Raw genomic sequence first — 22,440 nt, forward strand, 5'->3', positions numbered from 1 at the left:
TGGCGAACAATAGCTAGCACTCTAACAAGACTAGGTTAAAGGTGTTGGGTGATGCCCCACAGTTTAGAAATTTGTCGCAAATTTGTCTTTTCGTACTGAATGGATTTTAATGGCTTCCTTGTTTTAGGATGGTAATCAGATACTTGCGGAATAATAAAGACTATATGGCCGAAGAGGAACAAAACAAAAATCCGTGCTTTTTGTTGGTATTAAGCAGAAGTGAACTCAGTATTGCGTTGTCTTTTGTGGATTCTGGGACGACAAATTAACAGACGATATGAAATACTTGCTGATGGACCATTATTAGGCTAGGGCTGGGTGATTGCATGAGAGGCGCAGTTCTGCCTATTAGTAACCTAACATATGCTCTGTTTCAATATTTGCATACAGAGAAAATAAAATCAACTAAGATATTATGTTATAAATTTCGAAAAATACATAATGTAAAAATTCTGGTTCATGTTATTGCAGGAAAAATCAATAAAATTTTTAAAAACAGATGCGACTACACTCGAACTACTAGCATATTATTATAATTGTACTCCAAAGACATAACTATATTGAAAATTTTAATTTTTTTTCTGATCTCGAACTAATTTTTTTAATTTCTGACTTACTTTCTGTACATACTTGCACACAATATTATTTTAGTTCTTCAAAAAAGAAAATTCTTTTCTTTTTTTTTTGTTAATACATCAAATTTATTCTGATTTCTATGGTTTTAATGCTTTACTCTAGTTTCATCTCAAATTGCAGAAACAAACAAAAAATCAAATAGTGCTGCAAAAATTTCATGCAATAAAAATTAAATGGGTTAACAAAAAATAATTTTTGTTACCGACACAAAAAAAAAAGGCAACAGTAGCATAGTAGCATATGTTACAGAAAGCAGTAAAAACTGAGATAAAAATTTTACGTTATTATTGAGAATGCAAGAATAATAAAACTAAAAGGAGAATTGAGAAAAAATTATGTTAGTGAATGGGAAAACAATACACACAATTGAAGAAAATGTGGAGAAAAAAAAATATGCCAGTATGCCAAGCCAATATTGAATAAAAATTAAAATGAGAAGAATGGTCTGTCGTGGAGAGCTGTTGGTCTCTGCTGTTTCTTAAAGTTTTTTTTTTAACATTTTCTTTCATTTATTTTTGCTTTCACCACTTTTTCTACATACATACATACATATATGAAAGAGATTTTTTAATAAACAAAATGAGAAGAGGAGAGCATAAAAATAAAATAGAGTAATAAATCTTAGAAAAACATAAAAAACGATAAAAATAAAATTAAAGAAATTATTTTTGGTTGTATTTGTGAAACTGGTGGCCTCGTTGATTGAAATTTCATTTGAAAACCATAAACAGAAAACAAAACAAAAATGAAATAGTGCTTAAACCGCAGAGAAAATAATAACGGTTTTTTATAGCAACAGATGTAAAACAAGTTGCTTATAATTTATCTTTCTATATTACTTGAATTTTCATCGCAAGACACATACACATGTATAGATAAATAACATTAAAATATTGTTTAATAGTACAAAAAATATATGCAATTTAGTTTATAAAATTTTAATAGGCGAAATTGTGCATATCAGCGCATAGCTTTTAAGTTTGTACTACAATTGAATTGCATAATTTTTTTTTGAATTGATTTCGTCTCCATAGCATATTAAAATAATTTTAGGTATCATATTTGTCAATTTTCAACACCATATAGAAAGTTTTTCAAAATAATTCTGCACCTGAGACTTAACAAACCCCAGAAATTCATAAAACCCAACCGCCCCATTTCGAAAATAATATTAGAATCTTAAATACAAGTTTTTGTGGATGTCGGTGCAGCCGAACTTGACATACAGGCGTAAGCAAGCAGAATAACAGGCAAATAGACACGCAGGCGGGCAGATACGCATACTTTAAAAGTAACATTTATGCTTCTCTTTCATGGAGAAAATTGACAGTCGAACTGTAAAAAAACTTGTTATGCGAAATTTTTTATCGTCACATCATCTCCCTTTTGATATTTAGTGCGGTCGGAAAATTTCTAATAATTTTTAATTTGTTCTTTTTTTGCGTTATAAGAAAAAAACTCCTACATTGGTTAACAAGAACATTAAATGAATTTTTAAATACAATTTTTTTTTATATAACTTTTAAATTAGAAAGATTTCATTTTATTTTTTTCCAGAAAATTGGGTAATTGGAGAAAAATTATTCAAGGAGAGTATTGGTTTATCGAAATTTTTGCTCTTTTCACCCAATATCAGTCGATTTTTAACAACAAAAAATTAAAAACACCTTCACTTGAAAATTATCTACTACAAGAAATATTGTATTTCAATTTGTTTAAAGGTAGCAAAAAAAGGTTAGTATTTCGATTTCAGGAAAATTAAATTCTAGGAACAATCTTTGTGTGTTTCATTTATATACAAATTATGTAATTCAAAGCGGTTTCCACGAGTAAAATTCAAAGCTTTACCACGAGTAAAATTCATCACCTTTTAGTGCTATTTTTTCCTGCAATATTGAATAGCAAATATTTTTGTTAATTGTAGAAAAAGCAAAGGAAGTACAGATATATATTCACTTTGATTTTGTACCAGTTACTCAATTGTTTGTACACATAAATTTCTTTTATATATTCAGAACGTTTCCTAGCATCAGCGAAGAAATCTTTAAAATATTCATCAGAATTATTGGTTATGGCTCTAAAATAGGGATTTTAGAATATTCTGTATTCTCATCTGGGTGCAAAGCTACTCCTACAAAGCTTTTTGCCTTTCTCATTATAATAAACTCAAGCAATTAGTCAAATATGATTGGTCGATGCTCTATCGTCGCAAGTGCATATTTACCAAGCATACTCCTTCTTTTACGGATACATGTTCTATATACTTCATGCAGCTGCAGCTGTATTAAAATATCTATCTTCGTGCAAAGTAATCATAATACTGCAAGAGACGTTTAGTGATTCAAAATGTACAAAAATTTATACTCCGTAATTTTTTTTTGCCGTATGAGGTCCGTATGAGATAATCTTTTCATATATCTCCTGCCTATATTATTCATAAACAACCCTGAATCCTTTGTCAGTCACGAGATGATCCTGGCTCCTTCCTGTTTCGGAAAGCAGCTCTTTCTCCTACGAAAAATAAAATTTTCAAAATTTTAGGATTGAATTCAATAAATTTCTTAAGTGAAAATGTTTCTCTGCTTCAAGGATCTCCTACCCCGCTGTGAGGTTTTTCTTTAAAATTTTCGCAGAAAATGTAGGTGCTTGTTTATTGGGAGCTTGTAAATTTCATTTAAGGACATTTAAAGTCACATATGTAGTTTTCAAACCATAACAATTACCTGAAAAAATAGCTGAATTTTTTAGGACAGAAACGTTGAATCAGTAATCAAAACATAGATTCTTTTAAATCCCCCCACCACTATATTATTAAAAAAAAATTCAATTTCCTTTTCATATTTTTTTTCTTTGCCATTTTTCTTACACGTTTTTTGTTCACAAATTGCAAAAAACTTAAAAATTTAATTTTTTTTTTTTTTCGATTTTAATTTTTTTGCCATGATGCAAAATTATTTTGCATAGTCCAAATATGAAAAAAAAAGCGGTTGAAGCTTTCCAATTTCTGACTACTTTTTTCATCCTGCCGGGTGATTAAAAAGCGCAAATTATGAATTTTTCATATTTTACAAACATACAAAATTTCATGCAATTTGTACAGTGACCTAAAATTGTCGTCGTCATGCAAAAAAAAAAATTAAAGAGAAAATTGAAAAAAAAAAATTAATGGAAATTTGTCCCACCATTTTAATCCCACAGTTTTTGATTTTGTTCCTGTCATGGCAATATTACGTCTATAATTAGCAATTACTTCTACAATATAAAAGAGCTATAACTACAAAAGAGCATTATGAATTGCAAATTTGTATACGCCATTGATTGACTTATCATTTCCTTATTTTGTCTAAGAGCTTCTTGAAAACTGGGGAATGTCTAGAACAATTAAGAACTAAATTTCAATTTTATACTCAAATGCAAAATTTTCTTTTGATTTTTATTGTTTTATAAAAACAATAACAAGAAATTCTCAAAATATTTTTGAAAATAGTTTTCTCACTCGAAAATCGTCTCCCCTTTCTTCAACGAAAATTTTCAATTATCTTTTATCTGATACTCAAGTTTCATATTACGTAGTAGAGGTTTCTAATTGTAAAATGTTTTTCTCTTTCAGGAAAAAACTATTTCTCGAAATTACATAAATTTAATGAAAAGGAAAACTATTTTCAACAATCACACAATTTGGTAATAAATCTTAAAAATAGAAATACAATATAAAATAACATTGTTAACAGTTAACACAATGTAATGTCCTTGCATTAAAAGGATGTTTGAAATGATTTCATCACCATTACAAACGTAATTACAAAATAATTTTTTATCCATTTACAACTAATGTTGAATAAGTATGTATTTCAAATTATCGTGCGGGTATTTAAACCAAAAATGAGAAGAAAAAAAATGCTTTATATATAAGGATAAAAAACAAAAAGAAAGGAAAAAAAATTAACAAAATTTCATGCAATTTTTCTGAATTGGAGCATAAACAAAATATTTATCGCAATAAAAAAGGATTTTTTTTTTTTCGTTTTTATTTTCTCTTTACTTCACTTTTTTTCTTTCTCTGTTTATTGTTTGTGACATGTTTTTCTTTTGTATTAAGAAGAGGAAAAACGCAAAAAACGGAAAGAATACATACTTACATACATACGAAAAAAAAAAGAAAATTACAACGAAACATTAAGGATATCCGATTCATTCCGCTGATGGTTTTTTTTCTATTTTAGTCCTGTTGTGTGCGTGTATGGGCTCTGAAAATAATAAGTACTAAAGACATTAAAAATGATTTGTGAAAACTAGAGGAATCGTATGCTGCAATCATAGAAATGCCACAGATTTTTTCTCCAGAAACAATTATAATAATCCTTTACTTTAATTACTTCTATCGACACTAAATCAAGTATTTAGGTGTATTAAATTTGAAGCCACATTGAAATTTTTAAAGTGTTCTAATTCAAAAATAAATACAGTCAATTTACAGGCGCGTTGACTTAAACAATCTGTAATAGATCTGTAATGGAGATAAAATACTTGTTTTATTAAAAAAAATACATTCCCTGAGAATTTCAAGAAAATGAGAATAAATTTCTTAAAATACTTTGATATCATATTTCTACAACAAAACAATTTTTATAGCACCGTCTATTATGAAATATTTAAAGCTCCGGAAATAACCTTACTAACGAAATTGTAATGCAAAAGCAAAAGTACTTTTGTGAAAAATAAATAGGAAAAAAACTATTTCGAACCTTTAAAGTAATATCACTGATTCTAGAAAATGTACATAACCGATTGCAGCAAAAAAAAATTTTTTTTGGTATTTGTGGCTAACGCCACTCTGCTATTGAGACCCTCAATTATTTAACACCCCAAATTGGTGTTCACGCTTTATTTCCAATACGCTCTCTTTCATTTTGACTCTATTTAGGCGACTTGCTCTTAATATAACAAATACAATTTTGAAATGACAAGAATATAAAACTTATTAATTATAATGAAGGTCTTAATATTCATAACAACAAATCAAAAGTCAAGTAAATAAAAAAATTCTTTAATAATAATTCTCTCTCTCAATTCGATATTCTAATAAAATCTCAAATATATTGGATCAAATATGACTTTTAGTTTACAAATGAAATAATTATATAGATAATATTCTAGATTTTCTTCACATTTTATATTATAGATGAAAATCCAATTCTAGTATATCCCATCATTTTAATATATATTGTGTCCTCTTGTTTGAATATAATAAACCAAAATAAATTGCGTTAAGAGGGCGAAATTTTATGAATAAAACAATGACAAAAGAGAGTATAGTGAGAGATGATAGAACTAACAAAAAAAAAAAAGGCAACAAAAAAAAACAATAACAACTTCTTATCGGGATAAAGGATCCAAATAATAACAAACACAATAACATTAAGAATTTGATGTGATATGTTGTTTTTCGTCCTTGTTTTATATTTACTTTTATTTTTCTTTATTTGTATGTTATATTTGTTTTGAAAAAAGGAGAACAAAAAACAAAAACTAACGAGAAATGAAAATTATTACATTTTTTTCTTAATTTTTTTTTTCTGTATATTTTGTATATTGCTATGTGTGTATATGCGTAATAATACAAATACCATGTTATGTATTAAGAAGTTTATCCTGAATTTATGCGTTAATAAAAATATATACTCAACAGGACTTGTTTTTCTTATTTTGTTTCTTTTTTTTTCATTATTTTCCTTTCCTATAATATCTTTTCTTATTAAATTTAAGGATATGGATACATATCATTTCCATCGTCGTGGTATTTATTTATTTTATTCCTTTTTCTTTCTTCATTTTTATTCCTTAATTTTTATTATTTTCTATATAGGTTTTTGTCTCCAAGAGCCTTTTTGTTTTTTTATTTTTTAAAAGATTGAACAAATAGAAAATCTAACGAATTTATTTAGAATATTTTTTTTTTTTGTTTTATTTTTATTTTTTATTATATTTATTTATTTTCTTATTTTTTTCCATTATATAAATAAATATAGAATTATGTGTATGTTTAGATTGAGTAAATAATACAATAATAATAATATGTAGATGCGTATACAATATTATATATTTGTGTAGATGTGTATGTATAAAATATAATGTGAATTGATATGTGTGTTAGTGTTACAAAATATAAGAAAGAAAAATTTCTAATAAACGCCAGTTACAAACACTAATTGAGATAATTTCTTTCATCGTTATACACATACGAATAATGTCAAAAAAAATAACGAAAACAAAAATGAAATGAGCATGTGTGCATATCCACTTAAAATTTCCACATGTCAGAACTTATGTCATATAATTTAAATGTATAAGATGAGTCATTATGTGTGCCTCTACATACACAGTTCCTAGTAGTGTATATCAAAAATTGTAAGTATTCTTGAATTAAAAAAAGTTTCCATATGTACTGCAATTCTCTTTAATTATAATATCTAGATATAGAAAAATCTAGATATATCTTTTCATTGGTTTTATGTTAGGAAACTGCATAATATGACTTTCTAATTATATAATCTCTACAATTATCCAAACCAAATTGTAAAAGTATTGCCCTACATTAACCTTATTCTTATTATCTTGCTTGTCAACCAAAAATTTCAATCGAAATACCTCAGAATTTAAAGCATTAAGAATAGTTTTTGTAATTATTTTACTTCGGAATACTTCGGAAAATAATTTCATCTCGGTGGGCTGATATACATATATATACATATATATGACATTACTTAGAAATTTTACCCTATTCGGTTTCACATATAATTTTTTTTTCTTTCTCTCTAATTTTATAATTTCAATAATCTCTCACTCTCTCTCTTTCTCTTGACTTCTTTCTCGCTTTCTTCATAGGTTTCCTTTTATAACAATTGGAATTGATTTTCTATTACATTTACAAACTTCCTTTGTGCTAAAGTCTTAAAAATTAATTAAATTTTCATTTGAAAGTGTTAATGATCCCACAGAATCCCTGCTCTACCCAATTCAAAAGTTTAAATTTTTGTGTGGAATCACCCATGTACCATGCCATAAATATTTACACAAATATTTCTATGATCACATAGCATTAAGATTTGATCGTAATTTATATTTATATAAAGACATACATATATTTATATATAATAATATGTAAGGACATATTTCTACGTACACGGAAAAACTTAAAATTCACAGTTGGTAAATAATTAATAAAAGCGAACCGCATCAGAATTTTTTTTTTGTATGTATTTGTATATTTTATGCTCAATTAATATCGTAATATACTTTAGTTAATTAGACGTATACAAAATAATACTTACAATCATTAAAAAACCCAGTCTCTCTAATTGTTGGATTAAAGTAATATGAGTTTGGAATACACTTTATAATGTAAGTGAAAAACTAATTGACATTGACTTTGAAGTTCATTTAAAATTTAGGCACTTTTCGAGTTTAATTGTTAAGAAAATATTATTGAGTTCTGAAATTATTTCTTAGTAAATTATTTATTTTCACAATTTTTCCATTTAAGTCAAATTGAAAATTGTGTAGACTGAAAGCAAATAATAAAAATCAATAAAAAAATGTTTTTATACATTTTTAAAATCTTTTACAGCTCTTATGGTATTTTATTACTTTCATTATTTTATTAGTATCTATGATAATAAAACAATTGATGGTTGTGGGAGAGGGGCTTTTGATTAATTTGCTGATCTCCATTTAAGAAAATTTTAAGCAAAGTGCATATTATAGCTATAAATTGAAGAATCAAGAGAAGGATATCAAGTAAAAGGCATTATAAGGAAGTGTTTGTCTCACTATGGATAAGCGAAGAACTACTGATTACTTAAGCTGTATTTTATCCAAAGGAATTCCTTCATTGATATCTGATTTTTATAATAATTCGAGATACATTTCGGTCTAACAAATCTTACAAGTTGTTTTTAAACTTATGATTTTTAAATTCATTTTTAAAAGTAATTTGCAACTAATTTACAAGTAAGCCGCCATACTTCGACTCGTAGTATTTGGTGACTACATACACATAATAATGCATATAAAAAATATAATTTTAGTACGAGAGTAATAAATTTAGTCAACCAATTTACGATTTGATTTATAAGCAATTTGAAATTCCAATAAAATACAAGGAAATAATTAAAGTTTAAGTAGCATTTATAAAATACTAAAAATGCAATCTAAATTAATATTGATATTTCTAAGACTTGTTGAATATTATTTTATGAGGAACTTATGGCACATTGTGTGTGATAATTTTTATAAATTCATACTCATATGCATAGTATATAAAACCTTTGATAATACACAAAAATAATGCGGCCATTTTGTTTTCGTTTTAAAGTCAACTCCGTGTAATAATGAACCGTCCCTGATAATTTGCAAAACAATAGTGTATTAATGTACGACCATGTTCCACATAGTAATAGTGAAAATCAAAAATAATAAAATAGTCTTGTCCAATCAAATATAAACAACTAATACACATTTATTGAACTTAAAAGTAAGGTCCAATGCGATTTTATGGAATTCCTCAGCTCCTTACAGTATTAACTGACAATATATTATATTATCAGTATAGTAGCAACTATCCAATCACGTAAACGCTATTACAGTATTTCCTTCAGCTCATCCTCCTTATTATGTTAGAATATCAGTGATAAAGCTCGAATAGAATAAATGTGATTAAATATAATTATTTTATAATAATTTTATTAATTTTTCAATTCTAATGACAAATTGTTTATTTACCTAAACAATTTTGAAACCATGTGTCAGAAACTATTTGACATTTTAGAAAGTACGCATTAAATTGCTTAATTTTTAACTTAAAATCAAACAGATCAAATTTTATAAATAAATATTTAGAATAGTTTGGCAACCTTATTCCAATATAAGTATACATATAGATATTTTGTAATTATGTTTAAAGTGCTTACACATTTCTGCTTTTAAGAAACTATTATACAAAGAAATTGTGCAAAGAAAAACTAAAATAAAAAAATGGTTTCCTAGTACTCGTATGTAACAAACTAATTTTTTTTTTAAATAAAAATAATAATATGTTAGGAAGTACTGGAAATCGTAATAATCAATAATAATTTTTATATGTAGCAAAATGTTAAAATAAAAATCATAAAAAAAAAAATTTAAGTTATTTTTATTGATCGTTTTTCCCAGATCCGTTTATAGTTTTTTGTTTTATTTTATTTGTTTATTTCTAACTTTAGTTTAAATTGTCTTTATAAAATATACTTAAAAAACATTAGAGAACAACTTGGAAATTTTTATATGTTTATACATAAATTTCATGCAACATACATACATACAAACAAACAATAATAATCTGAAGCATTTTCATTTCCAATAAATTTCATTTTGTTTGTTTATATTTTTTTTTTCTCAAAAGGTTCTGGTATGAAGAGTTTTTCCTTTTTCTTCGTAAAACTTTTTAAATTAAATTAATTTTAAAAGTTTTTCAGTTGATACACTTTTGAAATCGAAATTTTTTTACAAAAATTCCGTACTTTTTTTTCCATTTCCATTTCCGTTCCAAATTAATCTGTAGTTTAATCTTGAAAGAAAAATTTTATTTTTGATAGTCCTTCCGGTTTTGTTTTTTTTTTTAATTATAATTGAAATTAAACTAAAATTATTCAGTTGGAAAATTTTCAATCTAATTCTCATATCATAAGAGACGTACAATTTTATTTTAATAAGCGATTTATAATCAAAATATTATTGCATACTTTTAGGGATCAACAAATATTCAAGAAAACATTAACAAACAATTTCATAGAACTTTAAAATTTCAATGTTTAAAAAAAGGTTGTTGATTTTCAGTTTTGCAACCTACTTTGTCATTCTTAGATAGCATACTGCCGGCAGAACAGCAAAACGCAACGGAGGTTATTCTGCACTGGCGGAATACTATCTATGAGCGCTGCATAGACTTAACTTACCGAAACCGCAGGTACCGGAAGGACCTTAGAGTGATCAGTCTACCATCATTTCAACTAAATATCCTGCATATACAGAACAACTTAGATAAGATTCCCAAACGAGAGGAATTACATTATAGCAGCCTTTCTGGGCATTGAGAAGGTCTTCAATAACGTCACCTCGCGTGCAAACTGTACCGCAGGCAGATATGTCGGCTCATAACTCCCTGTCGTCTCTGATAGAACTTATGCTGTCAAGCAGAACTATCAGTGCGCATTTTGTGGGGTCGTACATAGAGCGATGTGGTGGAAGGAGCAACCCCAGGGAGGTGTACTCTATCCCATTCTTTGATATGTTGGCTAGAAAGTGATTGCTAGTGCAGGCGACTTGGTGGTGGCTATTTCTGGGAGGCACCTTCATGCTATTTATGATCTGATTCAGAAAAATCAATCTTGTCTCTGGCTTGGGCGCTGGCTGCGGATTGGAATTACATTTCTGTAAAAGGGGGATTATCTTTTTCAGCGGGAAATATGAAACGCCGAGTGTGGTTCCCCCAAAACTGAATAAAACAAGGCTCTCTCTTTCCTCGGAGACTAGTTGCTTTGGAACAATATTAGAAAGTGAATAAGTAAAGCAACTAATAAGCTTTACTTTTGCAAAGGGCCATTGCAGGGGGCGAAGACTTCGAGCCACTCATGATTCTTTGGCTTTGCCGCGGTGGTGGGAACCGGACTTATGTACAGTAGTCTGGTGTGGTCGCCTGCAGTGAACTAGCCCATCAACCGGTATGATATGGAGATCCGTTGTATCACAGCAGCACTATTAAACTTAATTTTAATCTTTTTACTTAACAAAGGTAAAATTCTAATGCTATTGCATTTAAAGAACTTATATATGGTACAGAGCAATAAAATAAACGACACAAAAATTATGTATTTGAAATTTTCGCTTATCCTTTGAATAATGATATTTTAATATCTGTATGTGTATACTCACCGAAAATTAATTACGAATACTATGATAATAATATAAAACATAAGCGTACCTTCACAATTTGCAACATATATCTTATTTATCTCATAATTTTAATAAGCACTCTTAATAACCATATGGTTTAAGCCTTTAGGCTTTTATAGCAACATTCTATAAAACCACCTCCACTCCTATACAATAATACTTATGTAAACCACAGATGTTAGAATGAAAAATTGAAAATAAAAAAGTTAAAAATATAAAAAATAAAAGTGAACAATTGTTTGTCATGTTTGTAATTTATAATAACCACAATAATTTTTTGTCTTAAATGACATTATAATATAAGATATAAAATGTATATATAGTATATGTGCATACATATATCGTATATAATATTCATGATACAGAAAACGTATACAAGGTGCATAATATTATGATCCTTAAAAAAAGATTTAAGCACAGCGAGAATTTATATTTTCAAAAATCAATATTCGCATATTTTATTTTCTTTCTTTAATCGTATATTCAAACAAAATAAAAATAACACAAGAAAAAAAAAACAGGCTATAATATATCAAAGGATTAGCTTTAATCCTTGTATAATTTTTAATGGTAATTTAGGAAAAAAGAATTTTTTTTTGTTTTTTTGGAAAAGCACTATCTAAACAAATGATTTATGCAATATTGTTGTAAGGCAAGCGAAAAAAAAAATAACCATGAAAACTGTATTAGCATTATAACAGTTTTGCATTATAATTCGAAATTCAATGTCAAAACTCTAAAAAAACCAATAAGGCTTAAAATATAAATTATATTCATATGGAAAATTTCGTTTGTGTATATATATATTTCAATTTATTGTGTATTTTAGTTTATAATAACATTAACAGCATAAATTAAAATTAAAATTAAATATTATAAATTTTAGTGGAGCAAAGATAATCAAGAGATGGATAAAACGATAACAAGACGATATTGTGTTAAAATTCTGTTTAAATTGTGAGAAAAGAAATGTATGATCAAGCACATTCACATATATATCTCACAATATTCAGAGCGTCTGCATTACGTTACTATAAATACACCAGAAAAGAATTTCCCCAAAACTCTACCCTCAAATCGGAACCGAATCTAAATCTGATCAGAGTTGGATTGGGAGTTGTAGTCAGCGTCGAAATCGAATTAGGTCTGCTAAAGTTTTTCTATAGCAAAGCTATTCTAAATTCATACAGTGGCAGTCGAATAATTTATTATGCACTCTCAGTCGAATTAAAAACTTAAGTTTTCGTTTAAAAGTCTAGTATTTTCGAATTCTTATAACATGTATTCTCATTTACAGAGACCGAAAGTAGAACAATAATAATACAAAAATAAAAATAAGTTGTTTTAGTTCCTTTATAACGAAATTCCTTTATAACGATCGATATGAATTCATTTAGAAATCCAAACCCTAAATATGAATTTCTGTTCATCTTATTAATTCATATACATCTTTAATAATAAATTAAATGTAGCTTTTAAAGTTTTATATTTCCTTATTTTAATATTTATCTTAATTAATATATTTTCTAAAATTTATCTTCTTCCCTTTGTAAAAATAAATTTTCAAATTTTAATGAATTTTTCAAACTCTATATATGCTATATCCCCTCGAACTGTTTAAAATATTCAGAATATTTGATGTTTATACAAGCACACATAGTTTATAGCTCCTGGAATTTACCACACATATTTATACATAAAAATATATATATATAATTATCATAATGTGCGCACACTAAAATATAAATAATGTTCACTAAATAATCTATTCCGGGATTATATTGTTTTTAAATGAATATATCCAAATAGAGAGAGGAAGGGAGGGAAAGAGAGAGAAAAAAAGGATTTTTATAAATTCCTCTCATATATTTAACTATTTTTAATTTTTAATATCCAATATACCCGTATATTATACAATATTAAATCAGAATAGAAAAGCAAAAACAATATTAATTTTTTTTTCACTTTTACTATTTACAGGTTTTAACATAGGTGCGTATTTATACAAAAATACAATATATATAAACATATATGCATGTATATATGTACATTTACTTTCTCTTATAATATATACGAATAAATTCCTGTCACGATTCCCTAAAAGCTTTTCAAACTTCAATTTTTTATGGATTATATTTTATACACACAGATATATATATTAATATTTTATTATATATATACCACATATGTTTAGATGGTAATAATATATACATTAAGTATATATATATAAGATTACATAAATATTTATATTATATTTGATTCTACACTATGATTTATTTATATTATTCTGTTTTAATTCTTTTATGTAAATATATGCTTGTTATGTAAGTATCAGAGGATGAAAACTTGTAACATAACTCTAAAATAAACAAGATATTACTTGTAATCGGAATTTTTGTAATACTGTTTTAATGTAGAATTTGTCTTATAAATGCCATCTACTGAATTGGGTATCGACACGGTGTTATTAGAATGGGTGACTTCCATATTCCGCCTTTAAACTTAAACTTTTAAGCTGTTTTGACATTGCATGTGTTGTTTATTAACGATTTCTCATTTTTATTTATTCATTAACAGTTGTTCTCATTTTTAAACCTGACGTTTAGTACCAATTTGACACCCAATATTATCTTTCAATCAGTATTGTCAGCTTTACTTCAGATTTAACCTAATCCAATTTGAGGCGGTATATATAACTATAACATTTAGCACAATGCGATAAATATTTAACAAATCGGAAAAAATTTTAATTAATTTTACGTTCAGTGACAGCAATGCTTGAACAAAGTTTTAAAAAAAAATCGAGAAATTTTTCGAGGGGCTCTCTGCTTATTTCTGCGTACTCAAAACGGTTTCAAAACAATTTGGAAGTTACTACATCGTCGAAAGCTTTTAATATGCAATATAGAACGCGACACATTGCAACGAAAACCTATTATTACAATTTGCAAGCCAGGAAATTCCGATGTTAGGCATTCCTACCTGCTTTATAATTTAATAATCACATTATATTTTTAATGAATGAGCAACCAATGTAATATATTGTAAATTTTTGGCTCCCATGTTTCGCATTTAGTGTTGCCAAAAGCAGAATACATTTTTAGGGAAATAACATGAGAAACAAGTTTTTTTCTACATTTTCAACAGAATTTTTCAGCAAATTTCCCTCTCAATTCAATTCTGTCTGAAAATTTTAGTACATAGTCCCATTTCTATTAATGATTATAAAATATTGAATAGAAAATAGCTCTCAAATATTACCAAATGTAATATAGTAAAATTATCGTCCTAAATTACATGTTTTACCATATCCTTGCTTATGCTATTTTTAGGTTCGCAAACTAAAGTGTTGCAATCATACTTTACATACATACATCTACATATTGTATTAATGATCTTGGGAATCAAGTTAAAAAAGCATTTAACATTAATCTTTTTCTAGAAAAAAAGAATATAATTTTTTTTACTTTAATATACTTAGAATATAAGCAAATTAGATAAAACGATATTGTGGTATAAAAACTATTAAGAATTAAGTAAAAAAAAAAAAAGTTAAAATAAATAAAAACGTATAGAGCAATAGAGAGGTAGAGCGAGGGTGAAAGGCAAAGCAATAACGAACTTTATTATTCCAGGACCTAAAAATTTTTCATTAATATACCCATTCTAAAAATACAATACTTACATAATATTATTATATAAGACGCGTATGTATATTATATATGTATATTTATAATTTTGTTATACAGTTTTCTAATATGAAAGTTCTCTATGACTAAATTAAAACATTTACACGTTTTTATATTTTATTTTTCAGCTTAATTTTTATTTTATTTCTCCATCTGAAACACCAGATGTGCGCACAGAATAAATAATTAATTTTCCATAGGAAAAATAGTTTTTTTTTTCGTTTTTGTACTTTTAGATTAAAAAATTCACATATTAGTATTTAATATTATAAAAAAAATTAAAACAAAAAGTAAAATAAAATAAATAAAATAAATGTTAACTAATTTATTTTATAATAATAATATTATAGAGACTAGGAAATTTTATTTTTTAAAGGCAAAAACACTCAATACACGTAAAAACTGTTACCTAGTGGATTATGTAAATTCTGTTAACCGCACTGAGTAATCTTCTCTATCTTGACTTTTTATACATTAGAAAAACTTAACGAAAGTTTGTTAGTTATTTAGTTAAAGAAGCAATAATAAAATTGTGTTAAAGTCTCTTTACATTTGGTTCTTCAGGCTTCAAACCCTGGTCAGGTCACAATATAATAGTTATACCTAATATTATTAAGCTTAATATGTACGAGTATACAATATTATAAAATAAAATATTAATATAAAATAAATTTATTTGCCCATATTGTAACGAACAAAAATTAACAATAAATATCAGTAACCTTCAATATATTTTAATATGAATGAATTACGGCAGGGTCGTCAACACCTTGTTAATTTGAATAACCTGTAATTCACTCTGAAGTAATTAACTGTAATTAAATCTAATTAATTAATGCTTGACTCTAAAGTCAAGTGGAAAGTCCTAATGTTCCTTAGCGGAGTAAGACAAAAAGATACATTTATACGAGCCCTCTCTTTATTCTTCTCTCTTTTTCTCTAGTTTGTTGTGGGAGCCTTGAAGTTAATTTTTTAAAAAGTTGTAATTATTTCATAGCACGATGGCACCATCGGTCGCTTATTATGAAAAACCCTTATTATGTATGATATTTCATGATATTTCAATGGAATATAACAGAAATGTATATTATGATTCGTAATCCTTTTCGTTTAATTATCTTTATTCAGTGTTTTAGAACAAAAATTTTTTTAAAAAAAAAACATGAGATGAATGAAAATTTTATTTTGAATTTTTATTGAAGAACATATTAATGATATTTTAGGCGAATATTTCAAGCTCTAATTATTTCGAAATATTTTAAGATTTTTGCTACTTTAGAAAAATAGAGAATATTTTAAAAATATTTAAAAATTTCTTAAATGTTCTAATAATTTTTGATATAAGTTTTGTGTATAATTTCGAAATAATGATTCCCTAAATGACTTTCAATAAAACCTCAATGTGAAAATTTTAAAAAAAGCAAGCATAGTCAGCAGGAATTGTTCCAATAAAGATTATGTTGTTACCCCATTTGAAATAGAAAGAACCCAGGCTCTTTCTACATGTACATATAAAATCCCTATTATTGTAGTGCCTTTGAAATTTTATCAAAAAATGACTACGACTTTAAATTGTTAAGATTTATTTCACTCAATTAGTTAAGCTGTAAATCTTATATTAATTATAATAAAACGAAAATAATATTTTAGTTGACAAAATATTTGAAATTTAATTGAAAAAATTAAAAAAAAGTCAATATTAAATTTTCAATAGACAAAACAGAAATTTAAGTCACGAGTACAAAATCAATATGACAAGTGATTTTACCCTTAATATACCTTCGTAAAGAAAACGAAATTTTTAGTTCAATATCTTCAACATTTCAGCTAAAATTAATTCGATAAAAAATGATGAATGTCTGCTCCATGACAAACCCTTATATCATTCTGTCTACAAAATTTTTTTCTCTTTCTTCTTTTATTTTTTTTGTGCTATACCATATTAAACTAAATAAAATGCTAGACAATTAAATCTAATGGAGCAAAATTTAATTAATGCAATAATTTAACGTAATTAATGAAACACTTTGAATTTTTCCCTTCTTTAAAAGGAGTAAAAAATAAAATATAAAAAAAAAAAACAACGAAAGAAAAAAAAACATCATTCTTCATCTTTTGTCTGAATATTTAAAGAAATTTTCAAAGAAATATAAATTTCTTTTCTGAATATTAAAGATGACAGAATATTAAATTATATTTTCTTTTACTATTCCCGTTACATCACACTAATAGCACATACTAGGAATATTAAATGCTTCCACGTTAGTTTCGAAAACCCTAGAGAATTCGAAGTTACTGAAAATTTCGATTGAAATTAAAATTCTTGCAAATTTCCAAAATAATCGAAGCAACATCAGAATTGTAGAATTACTGTATTAATGCATGATTGAGCATACTAGGTTAGTCAATAAGGTCTGACGCATTACTGTCAACAACGGCCATAAACAAAATTATTAAAATGGTTTCTGATAACGCAGATAGTGCAATATCGTGCCATAAAAAAGTACCATTTTATCTAAACCATTGTAAAAATCAGAAAAGTCACATTCCAGTGCCAAAATTTTTCTTGATTTATCTCTATAATAAGCCAATCTCTGAAAATAATAAAAACATATTTCAAGAGTGACTGAAGTCACTCAGTCTCTGAAGAAGTGAGGGGCAATTTTTCAAAAGGTCTGTGTCAAGTCGAAATGTCTGTTAAAATAGTTTTGCAATTTATTTTGGTCAGGCATTTTCGACTGCCAAAAACTTATCCAAAAAGGCTTAAAAATGCTGTGACAGTGAGAATGTCAAAGCACTTATTTGCTGAATTATGTCCCTGTTCCAATGTGGTATTTCAGTAATTCTGATGGCGGTGTAGTTAAAAGCACTGCCATCAACACTACTTGGCATAATCACATACTTCAAAACACATTGTAATTCAAAAACGCGATAACATTAGACATACTGACCGAGAAAATTACTTATCGTTGTAATGTAACGTAATTTTTCTTTTAACTATGAAATTTTCATTGAATACATTATTTTCATTTAATTTATGGATTTTATAAAAATTTTCTAAAACAAAAAATTTAAAGATTCATTTAGTTGAAGGCCGCTTGCAAGAAATTAAGTTGGTATGCGTTTAATAGTTGATGTTAAAGATGAATAATAATTTTAATATTTTATATAGTGCAAATTTAATAGATTTATTGAATGTAATTTTTTTTATATAATAGCTTTCTTTCGATTATAATTAAAAGTTATGACCTTCGAGTTAAAAATAATAATTCATATAAGTATAAAGCAGTCATAAGCATAAAGCAGTCATAAGTATAAAGCAGTCATTATAATAACGAATGAGAGTAAGATGATTGAATAAATTTATTAGAAAATTTTAAATCGAAAAATTTTCCGCATAATAAAAAAGTTATAGATGACATTAAATTTTTTTTTAATTTGAGATGAAACTTTTTCAACAATACAAAGCGGATTAAAGAATCAAGCGACTTAGACGTACATACGGATAACCTCAATTCGAAGCTGTTGAAAGAGCAAATACTCTCCTGGAAGGTGTTCTGCTGAAAATTTTTGGAGACTAAAAGTGCTTTAGAAAGACTTAGAAGGGACAACGTAACCTAATGGCTCTGGGAATGTATCAACCAGCCCGTAGAGCCCTCCGGTCGTACTGGGATATATGGGAGCCTCGCTCCTACATGTATTCTAATAATAATAATAATTGAAATTACTTAAAATATTGTTATACTGCGATTTAATTTTGCAAACTTACAACTTTGTGGCAATAAATTTTAAAAATTCTCACTTCCGCTATTCTATATAAATATTGAGCCGTCCTCTAGAGAGCTCTGCGAATCAAATGAAGAAATGTCTTGCTGCTTCTGGGATTTTTACATTAAATCGAATAGAATGAAATATTAACTAAAAGAAAGGCTCAATTAAATTGCTGTTACTCAGCAATTTTATGTCGCATACATCTATGATAAAATTTTTCAAAAACACATATGAGAAAAATATCTCTGCTTCAGACAAAGCATATTGGTGTAGGTATGAAATAGAATTCTTGGAAATCAATAATCTTATGTTAGACATTATTATAGAAAAAATTATCAGCCGATTGAACTTCAATCCTAAATATACGCAATTTATATTGTTTCTAAACATATTTCAAAGAACGTCAATCACAATTTAATTCTCTTTTTTTTTTTTATTTATTTTTTTTATTTTGCAAAATAAATCAAATAATATCAAATCTATATGATAAATGTACTTATGTAATAACAAATATACACATATATGTACTTATGACATTCTCGTATATTTAATTTTGAATTTTCATATTTCCAAAAAAAATTTCAGTAAACTTCAAAGAACTCTTTAATGAAACACCGAATTTTATACGATTCAATTACTGACGAAAAAAAACAAAAAACAAAAGTAAAACATTTTTATTTTATTAGACACATGCAGATAAATATGGAACTGTTAGAACTGTTATAATAAAAGTGCCGTTTCGTTTCTAGTGCTAACATTAGCGGAGTTAAAAATAAGAAATATTTTAAAAGTAAGTAGTATAGACAATAAGTATAAATTGTAACTGAAAATAATTGCCATAACACACAGACTTATTTTATTTAAAAAGAATGTGAGGGCGTTAAGCAGCCAGTTGGGATAATAAACTATAAAATATGCAGGGTCTTGAATTTTCACTATACCAAGTCATCCCTGGAGTGTTTGAATAGGATCTAAGTCTATAAGCAAGGTTGTCAAAACTGCGTGACAAGGTATATGGAGGCAGAGAATTACGAATAGCATGACGTGCTTCGAATAATCAAGAACCCTTTTATAGAAAAGTGCCCCGTGTTTTTAACGTATTAATATTAAACTAAAATGCAGTAAATTCAATACTTGGTTCCCTAAAATTTTCCATGATCTTTATATTAAAACTTCATAATTAAATAGAATAGCCGTTTTTCTTTGTTCTTTCCCATTTTACATATTGCACACCGTAAATTCTACCTACTCTTTTAGAGCTCACTTCATTATATATTATGTTTTCTCCTTGATTCATTTTTTCTACTTCTTTGAAATATAATTTAACTTAATTGAACTTTCTTTTTATGCCTCATATAATATTCGTATGTATTTTTGTTATTTTATTTTATATCATTTAACCTTCAAATATTTCAATATCCTTTGCAAGGGCTCATATATTTAAATGTATAGATACTATGGCTGTGCCATATGAGCATATATTATTATCATATACATTATATACGCATTGGTGTATAATATTTTCAGACAAAATTACGTTCATTTTTTATACAATATGATTGACATTAAGCATATTATATATGTTTCATATTAGTTTTAATGTCAACATGACATTGTTAATGTAGTGGAAATGTTTATTAGTCCTTGCAAATTTATACACAGGCTACCATTTAGCCTTCATAGTTAAATGCTCTCTGATATTTAAGAATTTTGATGAGAAATATTAATGCATTTTTTTCCTTCTAAATTTAAAAGGTTGGCTATTTCAAGTATAGTTGTTTTTCTTCTCAGTTTCTTTAAAACTGCACTCATTATACCCGTACGAACGTATGTTCGAAGGGTATACTAAATTTGCCTTACCGTTTGTAACGTTGAGAAATAACGGTCTTAGATATAGACTCAAGTGTATGTTTTTAATCAGCGTCGAATTGTGAGTTGATTTAACTTTGTCTGTCCGTTCGTCCGTCCGTCCGTCCCAACGATAACTCAAAAACTAATTGAGCTAAATTCACCAAATTTTCACAAATGTTTTACTGCAGTAAGTGCCAGAACCCTATTTAAATTGGACATGATCGGGGTACCGGTTCGGGTAGCTGCCATACAACTTCAAAATTTATTTGGCTATATCTCAGAAACTATAAAAGTTGTGGTATTGAAATTTCACACAAACGAATATATTAGTAGGGCCAATGTGTTTCATAAAAGTCGTTGAAATTACTTGGCTCCTTCTGGTACCTGCCATACAACTTCAAAAGTTATTTGGCAATATCTCAGAAACTATAAAAGCTGTGATATTGAAATTTCACACAAGCGAATATATTAGTAGGGCCGATGTGCTTGATAAAATTCGCTAAAATTTCTTGGCTCTTTCTTGTAGCTGCCATACAACTTCAATAGTAGTTTGGCACAACGAGTATTTTGAAAAACACATGGTACTGAAATTTTGCATAAATTAATATGGTAATACGGCAACTTAAAGCCATAGTCTGCCCCATAGTTAGTTATGGCACATTAGTTATTCGCACATAGGATAACAAATTCGTACGGGTATCACAGAGTTGACAAGGTCAACTCTATTTTTTTTCTCGTTTTGTACTGAATTTAATCCCTTGAAAACAAAGAGACTTTAAATGAAATTCTCGAAATAAAAATCATAGGTGTAGTAAATCTAGTCTTTATTACAATCTGAAATTAATTTGAATTATTTTTCGAAATTGATGAAAAACTTGGATGTTAAAGAAAAAATATTGGTTGAAAATTTCGCTACTACTCACATTTTTTCTTTAAATCCTACAATACCTACCACTTTTCTCTCCGATTTATTATTTTATAACCTTCAAATTTGACAGTAGGTTAATCCAGATAAATTGCTATAGGATTTTAAAGAATTTTTGATACTCTTATTTCGGGTGAGCGTCTGCATGGGAAAATAATATTTACTCCTACATTTATTAATAATTTATGAATCAAATGAGCAAAGGCTTGAGTTATTTAAAACAAGCAAAAAAATTTAAGCCGGATTTAATTAAATGTCTTTTTCGATTTAAAAATTTGTGAAATATCTATTGTAGTATTTTACCATTGGATTCATGAACACGAACAAATATAAAAATATTATTTTAACATACTAACATGCACAGACAAACACACTCACAGAAGATAAAAATTTTCAATTTTTTCACTTTCACCTTGAACTTCTGATTTTCATTTCCATAAAATCAACGGACACACAAACAAACAAATTGTTCTTCAAAAGCTTTTATTCTTTCATATTCTAAAATCTACCCAGACTGTATTCAAACGAATTGAATTATATTTAATAATAATACAACGCACTTCAAAGAATTTTCCACTT

Source organism: Condylostylus longicornis, unplaced genomic scaffold (genome assembly GCF_029603195.1).
Source record: "Condylostylus longicornis isolate FDR11 unplaced genomic scaffold, ASM2960319v2 ptg000030l, whole genome shotgun sequence".
Taxonomy (NCBI): Eukaryota; Metazoa; Arthropoda; class Insecta; order Diptera; family Dolichopodidae; genus Condylostylus; species Condylostylus longicornis.